At 42.6% G+C, this 14,484-nt stretch overlaps 1 protein-coding gene across 6 annotated transcripts in view; it reads right to left on the bottom strand.

The window, feature by feature from the left end:
- Positions 1-14,484, bottom strand: part of GRM8 (glutamate metabotropic receptor 8) — a 570,836-nt gene that overhangs the window by 352,502 nt on the left and 203,850 nt on the right. Inside the window, exon 2 of one of the 6 annotated variants that reach the window (XM_075928383.1) lies at positions 11,375-11,506. The exons of the other annotated variants lie outside the window; for them this stretch is intronic. The gene's annotated coding sequence lies outside the window, so the exon portion shown is untranslated. The remainder of the gene's footprint in view (positions 1-11,374; positions 11,507-14,484) is intronic. 6 annotated transcript variants of the gene reach the window in all.

The raw sequence follows: 14,484 nt of genomic DNA, 5'->3' as shown, positions 1-14,484 counted from the left end.
CCCTTCCAGGAGTGGGAGCCAGGCTCTCCCACACACACCTTGCCCATGGCCCCGGAAAGGCTGTTGGTGCCCCTGGAGAGGGCCTTATTTTCATTCTCAATAAGGCTCATAAAGCAGTGTTTAAAGTCAATATAAATGTAAACAATACCCATTTTAGAGCTGTTTAGGCTATGTCTTCACTGCACAGCTAATTGGGATAATCAGAACACAGGTCTGAGCACTGGGATTAGCCTAGCCTTGTGCGAGCATCCATCAGTAAAGTCCTATCCTCTTTACTCTGTCTTCACTGTTTCTGCACTCCACTATGTGTGCCTGAGTGCATATTCCATGTTTCTGGGTGCTGAAACACTCTAGGACTATGTCTACACTGGTGGCTCCTTGCACAAGAACTTCTTGTGCAAGGGTTCTTGTGCAAGGAGTCCTGCGCAAGAACATGTCCACACTGCCATGTGTTAGATGTGCTTTTGTGCAAGAGCACCCATGGCAATGTGGATACGTGGCAGGGGTTCTTGCACAATAATATTCTATAGCTAAAATAGCTGTCTTGTGCAAGAGCTACGCTCTTTTCTTACAAGTGGAAGCTGTCTTGGCAAGAGATCTTGTGCAAGAGAGCTTACACTTGTAAGAAAAGAGCATAGCTCTTGCGCAATAAGCCGTCTCTTACCACACCGTACTGTAAATCTTCTTGCGCAGGAGCGGGTGGGCAGTGTGGATGCAATGCGGATTATTGCGCAAGAACAGCTGTTCTTGCACATGAAGCCACAAGTGTAGACATAGCCTAGGGTTGGAGTAATTATGACACTGACGGAAGAATTTGTGAATCCTTCATAGGGACTTATGAGAAAGCCATTGGAGGACTGTCAGCACTCAAGTGCGTTAGCCTACATCTTCACAACAAAAACAGGCATGTTGTAGCCCAGGCATGTCCAAAGTCCGGCCCGTGGGCCAATTGCGGCCCGTGTTCTGGCTTATTACAGCCCCACAGGTAATTTGGCAATATCTATCTTTTATGGCCCCCAACGAATCCATATGTATTGAGATGAATACATTGTAAAATCTCAGTTAATGTCAGTTGGTCTAAATCAGTTATAAATATATTTGGACAGAACATGTATACTTGGTGTTATGTTCCTGTTCATAATTTTTTAACTTAAAAGTTGACAGACAACCTTTATTACCAATAATATGTAATGTACTTTACAATGTTCCTGACATATTTCAGCTTCCTGGATTTTTTTTCATCTGGCCTTCAGATAAGAAAGGCAGAGTGATTTAACACCTGTTTAGATTTGTCATCCATGTGACAAAATGAAAAGTATGCCGTTTGCAATAAACTTTGCATAAAATAGTTAATTTGCATTTAATTTTAATGGTTCAAAGAATGTCAGGCAAAATGGTCGGCCCTCACGCATGTTCACTTCATCAAATCTGGCCCTCTTAGAAAAAAGTTTGGACACCCCTGTTGTAGCCCAAATTAAACAGAAGTATGGGCTCTAATCTATACCCCCAGCCAGGAAAGTTAAACTGGTCTTAAAGCTCCTACTAAATCGAGTCAGTTGTTTGTGTGTGTGGACGGGCGGAGGGGGGGGGGGGGGGGGGGAAAAGGAGGGAAGGGAGAGTGGTGAGTTTTGACCAAAACCTGGGTCAGAGCCTAGTTCAATCATGCATTGAAGACATAGCCTGCCCACTGCCAAAGCTTCAATCTAAATGAAAATCACCCACGTTGTCTCACTTCTTTAAGCAGCTTGAGACAGGTGCCAAGAAGCCTTGCTGTGTCTCAGACAATGATTCTACATTTAACTATTCTGAGGGTCAACACACCAAGCTCTGCTTGGTCCACATCCCGAGGATACTGGGGAAGTTCCAGATCCACCAGGTAAAGCCAGTGGCAACAGGCAGCAACATCTGCTCTATTCTGCACACTGCAATGTGTCCAACTGTGGGGCATATCCGGGCACTTCACTGCTATGCATGTGACAACTGCTTGCTCCCCTATGTGGGCACCTAGGGTAAATTACAATCTCATACATAATTTGTTCTGTTAATTAGAGACCTAACCATCACTGGTCTTTCAGTCCTTTTGAAATTCCTGTCACCCAATTTTGTGGCCACCGTAAGAGATCACAGGAACAATTACCATAATTACCATCAGATCCTAGAGGAAACTTGCAACTTGAATACCAGGCTTTCCAAATTAGGTCAGTGTGCAGAGCTGTGTGTGAAGAAAATTACATAGCATGTTCCTCAGCACAGCAGAGAAGGAAGCAAACAGCTGTGTTACATGCATCAGTAAAAATGCCTGTATTATTCATAGCAGCCTCTGACTTTCTGAAACACTAGAAACAGGCAATTTTTGAAAAAGGAAACAAGATCTTCAATCCTTGTGCACATGTCTGCAAAGGCCATCTCTGTGAGCACTACATCTAGGGTATGACTACATTAGAGCTTTTTTTGAAAAAACTGATTTTTCCGAAAAAAACTTCACTTACATCCACACTGCAATTGTGTTCTTTTGGGAAAAAAAAAAAAAAAAAAAAAAAAAAAAAAACCACCTAAAGAACTGAGGGGTTTTTCCGACATTGGTAAACCTCTTTCTACAAGGAAAAAGCCTTTTTTCTGAAAGAGCTCTTTCGGAAAAGGGCGCATGTGGATGGAGAAGAGGGAGTTCTTTCAACTCCCTCTTAAAAACAAAGGGGATTAAAAACAAAGGCGATGTCATGCTAGGAGTCTACTAAGCCACCTACCCAGGTGGAAGAAGTGGATGAGGCTTTTTTTAAACTAACAAAATCATCCAAAGCCCAAGATTTGGTGGTGATGGGGGACTTCAATTATCCAGATATATGTAGGGAAAATAACACAGCGGGGCACAGACTATCCAATAAGTTCTTGGACTGCCTTGGAAACAACTTTTTATTTCGGAAGGTTGAAACAGCTACTGGGGAGAAGCTGTTCTAGATTTGATCCTAACAAATAGGGAGGATCTGGTTGAGAATTTGAAAGTGGAAGGCAGCTTGGGTGAAAGTGATCATGAAATCATAGAGTTCACAATTCTAAGGAAAGGTAGAAGGGAGAACAGCAAAATAGAGACAATGGATTTCAGGAAAGTGGATTTTGGTAAGCTCAGAGAGCGGATAGGTAAGGTCCCATGGGAATTGAGACTGAGGGTAAAAACAACTGAGGAGAGTTGGCAGTTTTTCAAAGGGACATTGTTAAGGGCCCAAAAGCAAGCTGTTCCGATGTGTTGGAAAGATAGAACATACGGCAAAAGACCGCCTTGGCTTAACCAGGAGATCTTGCATGATCTAAAAATAAAAAAGGAGTCATAAAAAATGGAAAGTAGGACAAATTACAAAGGATGAATATAGGCAAACAGCACAGGAATGCAGGGGCAAGATTAGAAAGGCAAAGGCACAGAATGAGCTCAAACTAGCTACGGGAATAAAGGGAAACAAGAAGACTTTTTATAAATACATTAGAAGCAAAAGGAAGACCAAGGACAGGGTAGGCCCACTGGTCAGTGATGAGGGAGAAACAGTAACAGGAAACTTGGAAATGGCAGAGATGCTCAATGATTTTTGTTTTGGTCTTCACCGAGAAGTCTGTAGGAATGCCTAACATAGTGAATGCTAGTGGGAAGGGAGTAGTTTTAGAAGATAAAATAAAAAAAGAACAAGTTAAAAATCACCTAGAAAAGTTAGATGCCTGCAAGTTACCAGGGCCTGACGAAATGCATCCTACAATACTCAAGGAGCTGATAGAGGAGATATCTGAGCTTCTAGCTATCATGTTTGAAAAATCATGGGAGACAGGAAAGATTCCAGAGGACTGGAAAAGGACAAATATTGTGCCCATCTATAAAAAGGGAAATAAGAACAACCCAGGAAACTACAGACCAGTTAGTTTAACTTCTGTGCCAGGGAAGATAATTACTTGTTGCATTAAGGAAATCATCTGTAAACACTTGGAAAGTGGCAAGGTGATAGGGAACAGCCAGCATGGATTTGTAAAGAACAAATCATGTCAAACCAATCTGATAGTTTTCTTTAATAGGGTAATGAGTCTTGTAGATAAGGGAGAAGCGGTGGACGTGGTATACCTAGACTTTAGTAAGGCATTTGATACAGTTTCTCATGATATTCTTATCAATAAACTAGGTAAATACAACTTAGATGGGGCTACTATAAGGTGGGTGCATAACTGGCTGGATAACCATACTCAGGGAGTAGTTATTAATGGTTCACAATCCTGCTGGAAAGGCATAACAAGTGGGGTTCCGCAGGGGTCTGTTTTGGGACCAGCTCTGTTCAATATCTTCATCAACGATTTAGATATTGGTATAGAAAGTACGCTTATTAAGTGTACAGATACCACCAAGTTAGGAGGAGTTGCGACTAATCTGGAGGATAGGGTCATAATTCAAAATGACCTGGACAAATTGGAGAAATGGTCTGAGGTAAATAGGATGAAGTTTAATAAAGACAAATGCAACCTCCACTTAGGAAGGAACAATCAGTTTCATACATACAGAATGGGAAGCGACTATCTGGGAAGGAGTATGGCAGAAAGGGATCTAGGGGTTATAGTGGACCACAAGTTGAATGAGTCAGCAGTGTGATGCCATTACAAAGAAAGCAAACATGATCCTGGGATGCATTAAAAGGTGTGTTGTGAGCAAGACACGAGAAGTCATTCTTCCACTCTCCTCTGCACTGGTTAGGCCTCAATTGGAGTATTGTGTTCAGTTCTGGGCACCGCATTTCAAGAAAGATGCGGAGAAATTGGAGAGGGTCCAGAGAAGAGCAACAAGAATGATTAAAGGTCTGGAGAACATGACCTATGAGGGGAGGCTGAAGGAATTGGGTTTGTTTAGTTTAGAAAAGAGAAGATTGAGGGGGACATGATAGCAGTTTTCAGATATCTAAAAGGGTGTCATAAGGAGGAGGGAGAAAACTTGTTTATCTTGGCCTCTGGGGATAGAACAAGAAGCAATGGGCTTAAACTGCAGCAAGGGAGGTTTAGGTTGGATATTAGGAAAAAGTTCCTAACTGTCAGGGTAGTCAAACTCTGAAATAAGTTGCCCAGGGAGGTTGTGAAATCTCCATCTGTGGAGATATTTAAGAGTATGTTAAACAAATGTCTATCAGGGATCGTCTAGACTGTATTTGGTCCTGCCATGAGGGCAAGGGACTGGACTTGATGGCCTCTCGAGGTCCCTTCCAGTCCTAGTATTCTAGGATTCACAAGAAGAAGAAAGAGAAAAAAAGCACAGGTGCCCTGGTGGCCATTCCACCCACAGTAATCACAGCTTATATTCAAGATAGCATCCACACTGAATGGAGACTGTTGAAAAAGCAGATCGTTCACACTGTGAAAGTGCATCGAAAAAGCGGTCTCTTTCAGAAGATCTCTTCCAAAAAAAAGTTATTTTCCCAAAAGAAGCCTGTAGTCTAGACATAGCCCTAGAGATATAATGGCCCATAGAAATACATGGCCCATTGACAATCTAAGATATCCAAGAGCTTATTGATCCTTAATCCTTTTCCTCAGCTAAGTAAAAAAGAGCGAAAGATAAAAGAGTTGTTATTCAGATTAAAGAACACTAAAAAACATAGCGTTAGACATGGAAACACTGAGCATATGATTATCTGTGCTGTGAATCAAGTTACAGATATTCTCTAGGCAACATTTAGGCACGATTTTCCCCATGCTGCCAGTGCTGCCTAAATAGGTCTGCTGACAAGATAGCAAAGTTAAATCAATTATGCACTGAGATCCCATGAGTGTCATTGCTGATCCCCAATTCTGATGTTGGGCTACAGATTCATCAGGGAATACAGAGGCCTGGATTCTCCTTTCACTTAAGTCCTTGCAGAGTGTAATGCCAGTAAAGGCAATTGAGTTGCACCTGTGAAATTCAGATGTAAGTAGAACTGGGTGAATAACTGATTTTTCTGGTTCACTGGTAGTTCTGAATAACCAGAAGAATCAGTTTGTGTTGAACTGAAAATTCCAAAAGCTATCAGTGAATCAGAAAGCCTATTTCAGACCAAACAAAATACAGTATGTCATTCCACCCAAAACATTGTGTTTTTGGCATTTTTTGGTCTGGATTAAGAAAATATTTGGAGGATGACACACATGGGCTGAAGGAAGCCACGGTTCAGTCCTCTCTTCTGTCTGATATGGACAAGGGATATGGGCTGTTATCTCTTCCATAGCAGAAATGGACCCAAACTGGGCTACAAGATAGTCCAGGACATATCTCTTCTATGAAAGCTTCACTTTGTGAAGGTAATAAACTATTCGTCAGAGCAGCAGGGACTGGACCTGGGTCTGCCACCAAAGTGCCCTCCCCACCAAGCTCTCCCTCCCTGAGTCTCAGGCTATGTCCACACTGCACTCTAAACTCAAAATAATCTTATTTTGAGTTTTATTTTGAAATAAAGTGCTATTTTGAGACATCCCTTAACCCTCAAAATATTTTGAAACAACAGGTGGCTTGTGAAGACACGGGGTAACTGATGTGTAGACATACCGAGTGACTATTCAAGTATTACACACAAAGTGAGACATCTTCAACAAAAGAGACTGAGCTAGGACATGCACCTAGGCTACGTCTACATTGGCAAGATTTTGTGCAAATACTTTTAATGCAAAAGCTTTTGCATTAAAGTATTTGCACAAGAGAGCATCTACACTGGCATATGCTTTTGTGCAAGAGATGTGCTTTTGCGCAAAAGCATCCATGCCAGTGTAGATGCTCTTGTGCAAGAAAGCTCCGATGGCCATTTTAGCCATTGGGCTTTCTTGTGCAAGAAATTCATGTTGCCTGTCTACACTGGCCTCTTGCACAAGAACAGTTGCGCAAGAGGGCTTATTCCTGAGCAGGAGAATCATAGTTCTTGCACAAGAATCACTGATTTCACACATTAGAATGGCAGTGTTCTTGCACAAGAACTCCCCGCCAGTGTAGACAAGCAGCATGTTTTTGTGCAAAATCGCCTGCTTTTGCACAAAATCATGCCAATGTGTAGACAGCCCTACAGTGTAGGGAATCCAACCTCAAAGCCTCTCTCCCCTAAATAGGCAAAGCAGCTTCCTCCATAACTATCCCATTTATCTGGCAAATTCATGACTAGTTTTGGGTTGACCAAAGTGCATTTTTTAGAAAATAAACTATTCATGCAAAATATTTCTCCCAGCTCCAGGCATAAGTGAAAATAGCATCAGGACCAATAGCATCTGCAGCATGTATTTATTCATCTCATTGTTCTTCTGTTCCATTTGTCTCCTTTTCTAGTGTCTGTTTTTTCCCCTTCACTTTACCGTAGTGGGAATGAATGCTGATGACACAATATATGATCAAATTCTGTGCACTGATGTTTGAGCAATTAATACTTGGCAGCATATGAAAGCAGCACTTAATGGTTCTGATATTCCTGACTAGGAAATAAATGACTAAACCCCAACTATAATATTTAATTTACTGTCAAACTGTATTGGGTTTTTGCAGAGAGATTTGCTGCAGAAGGGCCTAATCCTGCTAAGCACTTCCTAGAAATGTACCAACAGTTCTCATTAGTCTCCATGGAAGTTGAAGATGCTCAGTATACTCCAAGAGGTGTTCATTCCTCAAGAGAGATATTGGAGTCATTGTAGATAATTCTCCGAAAACATTGACTTCATGTGCAGTGGCAGTCAAAAAAAAAGTGAACAGAATGTTTGGAATCATTAAGTGATAGAGAATAAAATTGAGTATCTTATTGCCTGTATATAAATGCTTTATTTAAATGATTATTTTTGAAAAATAGTGTTATTTTTATGAAGTTAAATTTTATTTCAGATATATTTAAAAAGGGAGTGTTACATTTTTTCCATTTAATTTTTTTAGTAAATTTTTTAAATGGGAATTCAATCAAGTGTATTTTTTCCTTCATCCCTATAAACGCTCGAAATTTGCTATATTTTAACAAAAGCAAGATATAGCCAATTTGGTTTCCAATAACATTTTCTTCTAATTTTCAAACCTTAAGCATTAATTTAGCTGTGCCAAAACAGAGCACTATTTCAAATTTCTCCATTTTATATCTTTTCTGTAGGGTTAATTGAAAAACAGTCCTATTCCAGGTTCATCCTATTTTTCTCTCATACCTTGCTTCAGTTTCTTTCAACAGTCACTCAGGGTACGTCAACACAGCAACATTATTTCAAAATAATTAGCGTTATTTTGAAATAACTTAGTATGCATCTACACAGCAGGCAGTTATTTCAAAATAGTGTCAAAACACTGTCAAGCTGGAAGACTTCTTACTTTGACTCCTGTAATCCTCATTGTAGGAGGAGTACGGGAAGTTAGAGGAAGAGTGCTCTATTTCAAAATCAGTGCTTTGTAGACGCTCCCCATTTCGAAATAAGCTATGCAATTGACGTAGCTCAATTTGTGTTGCTTATTTCAAGTTAAGCCATGCTGTGTAGACACAGTTATGTCAAGTTTGAGGACTGTACTTGCTTTGGTGATTGTGTCTCTTTTCTGTTTGCTTCTCATAAAACCGATCTCCAGGCACATGCTATTTTCCTGGCACTGCCAAGCCCTTATGTTGCTTTAAGTTATGATCAGAGGAAGCTGTATACTGAATTTGGTGGTTTTAGCTCTTACCATTTAGGAGTTCTTGATCAAGCAGACAAACTCATTATATATATCAGATTCTACACAGAAAAGAAAAACCTGCAGCTGGCCCATGCCAACTGCTTAAGGGACATATTGTTGCTGTACAGGGTTTCAGGCTCAGGACAGCCACAGATTTTAGAGCTCAGAGTCCAACCCAAGCCTGGAAGTCTACACTGTGGTGAAGCAGGCCTGCAGCCCAAGCTCCACAAGCCCAAGTCACCTGGCATGGGCCAGCAATGGATTTTTCTTTGCTGTGCAGACATACCCAAAGATTTTTCAGTTTTGCCATTTTGTTTTATAAGGTGAAATGTGGAGAGTCAGATTTTTCACCAAGCATCATTTCTTCATAGGGTGATTCACATATGCAAACATGTATATGTATGTTGTACTTACGTACACTAACATTTGTAGGCAACTATTATAGTTCCCTTTCTTTTGGGCAGAAGGCAACATTTCTATACCCATTCAGGACCTGAGTGAGTTTACAGGTACAATTGCAAACACTTTCTTTTGCACTGGTGTAACATAAGTTAGGAGGGCAAGCATAGAGCTAGACATTTTAGCAAGCACAAGCTTATGCATGCATATGGTGAACAGTATGGGGAGAAAGTGTTGGTAGAAAATGTCTCCATCCTCACAAAAATTTAGTATTAACAATGTTATTTTTGAGCACTTAATTAACAATGTTCTTTGAGTGTTCAACATTGAGCATGCAAAAGAGACGAGCCAGTGTCTTCCCAAATTATATAAATATTTAAGCATAACCCAGGTCATCTTAATGAAAGAGAAAACAAGTTACAGGTAGGAGGTAAGATGAAGAGACTAGACCAATTACAAAAAACATACGTAGCAATTGCAGACAGTGCTTGTAAAAGTTGTTGGTGGAGACAAGCAAAAGTCCACCTGTGAAAAGGGACTTTTGAAAGTGTAGCAAGATGATAGAGTCTCCCACCTTTGTTTCATATATAAAATGGTTCCGCACAGTCCCAATTCGTGAGAGTATGGAGCAGATCTTCAGCTGATATTAGTAGCCATAGCTCCATTTCTTTCAGTGGAGCTATGACAATTGATAGCAGCTGAGGATTGGTCCTAATATTTTGGGAATTTCTGTTTTGAACAACCAGATTAGATCATTTAGACTCATAGGCTACGTCTACATTGGCCCCTTCTCTGGAAGAGGCATGTTAATTTCCAACTTCAGAATAGGGAAATCTGTGGGGGATTTAAATATCCCCCGCGGGATTTAAATAAACATGGCCGCCGCTTTTTTTCCGGCTTGGGGAAAAGCCGGAAAAAAGCGTCTAGACTGGTACGATCCTCCGGAATAAAGCCCTTTTCCAGAGGATCTCTTGAAGTAGGAATAAGAGATCCTCCGGAAAAGGGCTTTATTCTGGAGGATCGTGCCAGTCTAGATGCTTTTTTCCGGCTTTTCCCCAAGCCGGGAAAAAAAGCGGCAGCCATGTTTATTTAAATCCCGCAGGGGATATTTAAATCCCCCGCAGATTTCCCGATTCTGAAGTTGGAAATGAACATGCCTCTTCCGGAGAAGGGGCCAATGTAGACGTAGCCATAGACTTTAAGGTCAGAAGGGACCATTATGATCATCTAGTCTGACCCCCTGCACAGTGCAGGCCACAGAATCTCACCCACCCCTCCTAGAATAATCCTCTCACCTATATCTCAGATATTGAAGCCTTCAAATACTTTGAAGACCCCAAGATGCAGAGAATCCTCTAGCTGTGATCTGTACCCCATGCTACAGAGGAAGGCGAAAAACCTCCAGGGCCTCTGCCAATCTACCCTGGAGGAAAATTCCTTCCTGACCCCAAATAGTCCATGTCTATCAAGTCATGCCCCAGCCCGTGCCACTTGCTACAGCTCCCAGTGGCTGGGAACAGTGAACCGTGGCCAACTTGAGCTGCAAGCAGCCATACATGCAAACATGCAGGTAAATAGAACATCTGGCAGCCCACCAAAGGCTAATCCTGGCGAACCACATCCAGCCCACAGGCTGCTTAAAGTTATTTTTCATCAGTGCCTTAAATCATTCTCTTCTCTGAGTTTCAATTTTTCAACATCTGTTATAACACTATGGACGCAAAAGCCGAACACAATATTTGTGTCATGGTCTCATCAATGCAGTATCAGGAGTAATACCACCTTGCTGCTTCTACTGAGTTACACTGTTTATACATACAAGGATCACATTTGCCCCTTTAACTCCAGAATCTCATTCATGGCTCATGTTCAGTTGGTTATTTACCATGACCCCAAAGTCCTTTTCAGAACTACTGGTTTATTTGATACAGTCCTTTTCCCCCAAACTGTGATTTGCATTTTAATTTAGCCAAATGTAAGGTCACACATGTATAGGGTGATAATATTTCCCTATTCTGAATTATGGGACATCTGATAAAAGTACTTGTATTCAAGCATATTGAATAGCAATCAATCATACAAATGTTTGAAGTAACATCAAGCTGACTGAATGCCTGTTAAAAATTGTATTGTATACTTTTACTTGAAGGCTTTATGGTTCACACAGAGGGGTGACACACACATACCTCTACCCCCAAACACACATGGGGAGAGGTGATATCCCTACACCTCTCTCACACAGGGACAGGGACAGGGACTAGTGACCCAACCTTCCCATCCAGAGCTCTCCATCCTCCATGACTGACTGTGCTCCTGGGATGGACCTACCTCTCCTGGTACTTGGCACTGCACCTTCCTGAGGCAGCACATGGGCAGAGGGAATGCAGGGTCACATACCTCCCCTCCTCAGATTTCTGCCAGGGTTCACACCAGAATGTGTCCAGCAGCAGCTTTTCAGCTCTGTATGGGAGTGAAGGGATGGGACACAAAAACTGACCACAATATGTCCGTCATGGTCTCATCAGTGCTATATGCAGACGTAATACCATCTTGCTGTTCCTACATAGAGCTCTCCCTTACAGCTGCAGGGGAGGGATAACTTGGCCCATGTCTTTCTAGAGCTCTTCTCCCCCCCCCCCCCCCCCACACACACATATATATAACAGAAAGCATCTTCTCCCTTCTTGCCAGCAGCATGCCAAAAAGCAGGTAAAACCTGTAGACTGCTGCTGCGCACCAACATAAGTCGGCCATCTCCTGTCCCTCTCCTACAGTGCAGGCAGAAAGTGGCTAAACCCTAAGGATGCATTGTGCACCAGGGAACCTGACTGGAAGGCCTTCAGCAAACCCAGCCAAAGAAGTGGTTCAGCATGGGAGGGTACCTAGGAATGGAGCAACCTCTCAATCTCTGGGGGCAATACCCAGGATAGGGGTAGCGGAAGGCGCATTTGATGCTAAATCCCTGTACTAGGGGTTGCTGTGGAGCCTTCAAGTTGGAGATGTGAACAGGCTGGAAATTGCTCCCTCTTCCCACTCCAGAGCTTAGCTAAGGGTTGGAGATGCTTCCACATGCCCGTGCTGTCTGATGCTCTTCCTGGCCAGCATTGCAGCCCAAAGGTTCTTAGACTTTCCCAGGGTGTTGGCCCAACCAGAGGCAGTGAGGGAAGGAAGGAAGGAGCCTGAAGACCAGCTGTTGGTAAGGTGAGCACTCCAACCAGGGGCTGATTTTCTATACAGGACTGGGAGTAAGACATGTCCCACTACAGGGAATATGGTGGAACAGTGGGGCTAAAGGCAACTGAAGGGGCAAAACATGGAGAAGAAAGCATGGGGGTAGTGGGTGAGCAGCAGAGGCAAAACATAACCAGTTGCCATCTGGTACCTAGCCACATTCACCAATCACCACAGTGCACAGCCAGTGCCACATGAAAATAGGACAGGTATGAGGCCCTGCTGGCTGAGAGAGGCATGCAGTAAGCACTGTGCTGACAGACCAGCATGGGAGACAGTCAGCCTCACATGCTGCATTTTCACTGCAACCCTAGCCTTGCACACCCACTTCTATCATCAGCCCTGGAGCCCTCACTTACAACTAGTGGCAAGCAGGGATCCAGCCAGCGGAAGAACTTGCCTGTTCTAATGGAGTGAGACAGAAAATATGAGACAACTTTCTCATTTTTAAGAAGTCTAGACGCTTGCTGGAGGGCTTAAATACAGAACTGTCTCTTTAAAAATGGGACGTCTGGTCACCCTACAGGTTCAGGAACAAAGAATGTATGTTATTTGATTGTGCCCATCTGAATCATGTGATCCAGATTATCTTGTAGACTTGAGCTGCCTTAATCAATATTGACCACTGTGCTCATCTTTATCTCATCCTCCAATTTTCTCAGCCTTCCAACTTAAAAGTTTTAAATTATACCATTTTTCCTTCTGCATTTGGCAAGTATCTTTTCTGTTTCCAGTGCGACTGAAATTAAAGTAGCTCTTTAAAGAAACAACAACTTCTTGACTTTATTAGGACTATTAATCTGAATGCTTTGGATTTGGTCCTTCAATTTATATATAGTTTTCCTTACTCTGACAAAGCATCTCTGTAAATTAGTATCATCAGGTGATGCCAGCATGGCTTTCCTGCCACTGAATAGCTAGCCATGAACGCACTACAGGACTAGACATCAACAGGCCCTTACTCAGGTGAACATGCCTCTTTTTGTAGGGCTTTCACAAAGGTCTGTCAAAGTCGCAGTTCCCGTCCTAAGAGAAATGCAGGCACTGCACTAGTTTCTGAAGAACTATGCCTCTCCTGCACTGCCCAAGACAACACTGGTAGGTGGCTAAGACCCACACAAGCCCCTTAAAGTTTTTGTAAAACTGGACATATTTTTGCACCCGTTCCTGAGCCAAAACATTTTTTGAATTCAGTGCATGTGTCATATGAATGACCAAGTGCAAGTTCAGGTTTCAGCTGCTATTAAAAAAAAAAAGCCTTGCACTGGACTGATAGATTTAAAAAGACAATATCAATGCCTCTATCTATTCAGTACCAGGAGATTTTCACCATCAGATACACCAGGAGTGGGCAAGAAACCTCCCACCAAGCCACCAGATCCAACATGTGGACCTCCCTGCCAGGACCCTCCCTGCCAGGACCCTCAGGCACAACTGCCACTGTTTTAAGCACAGGGCTGCTTCCTGTGACTCTACTTCTTGAGGGAAAGGGAAGCTTTGGGTTATCTCCCTGCCCCATGTCCAATCTTCAGCTCCTATTGACCAGAAACAACCAGCCAATAGGAGCTGAGAGACTTGCTTGGGGGATGTGGGCAGCACAAGCCTCTCCCCCTCTCGGAGCTGAGAGCCACATGGAGGGAGCAACCTGCAACTATAAGCAGTCTAGGGCTGCAGCAGGCAGGGATCTGCCTTCAGTAAGCACCTCCCAACCAGAGCCTGTCTCTAGTGCTCCTTCCCCTTCCACATGTTTATGTAGTTTTCTGAAATAAAGGCACTTCTGAGGACACCTGTGATTTTAATAAACCTGCCTACTTTCCTCATCAGAGCAATTCAGGTTGTGGAAAGCAATTGCCGTATGAAAGCTCAATCCTGCAAGGGGGCTAACTACCTCCTGTGAGCAGATAAACATCCTCAACTCTCACTGAAGTCAATAGGAGTTAACGACGCTCAGCACTTCGCCAGAAACACTCAGTATTGTGTAGGATTGGGCCCCGTCTCCCCTGCAGCCTCTAGTGTGGATATACAGAGCTAACAAACCAAATATAAACAACTGTAAATAGAAATATAGAAGGAAAGACTAATCAGAAAAGTTAGAAATAATATCTGGAGGATTCATTATTATTCATTATTATTCAGTATTTGCCACAGGATTCACTGTGACCCTCCACACAGCATCTTCTTTTCTAAAGGCAAGGGCCTACTGAGCC

The sequence above is a fragment of the Pelodiscus sinensis genome, chromosome 1, assembly GCF_049634645.1.
Source record: "Pelodiscus sinensis isolate JC-2024 chromosome 1, ASM4963464v1, whole genome shotgun sequence".
NCBI lineage: Eukaryota > Metazoa > Chordata > Testudines > Trionychidae > Pelodiscus > Pelodiscus sinensis.
Note: the sequence above shows the minus strand (reverse complement) of the source record. Positions and strands in the feature narration are given on the sequence as shown.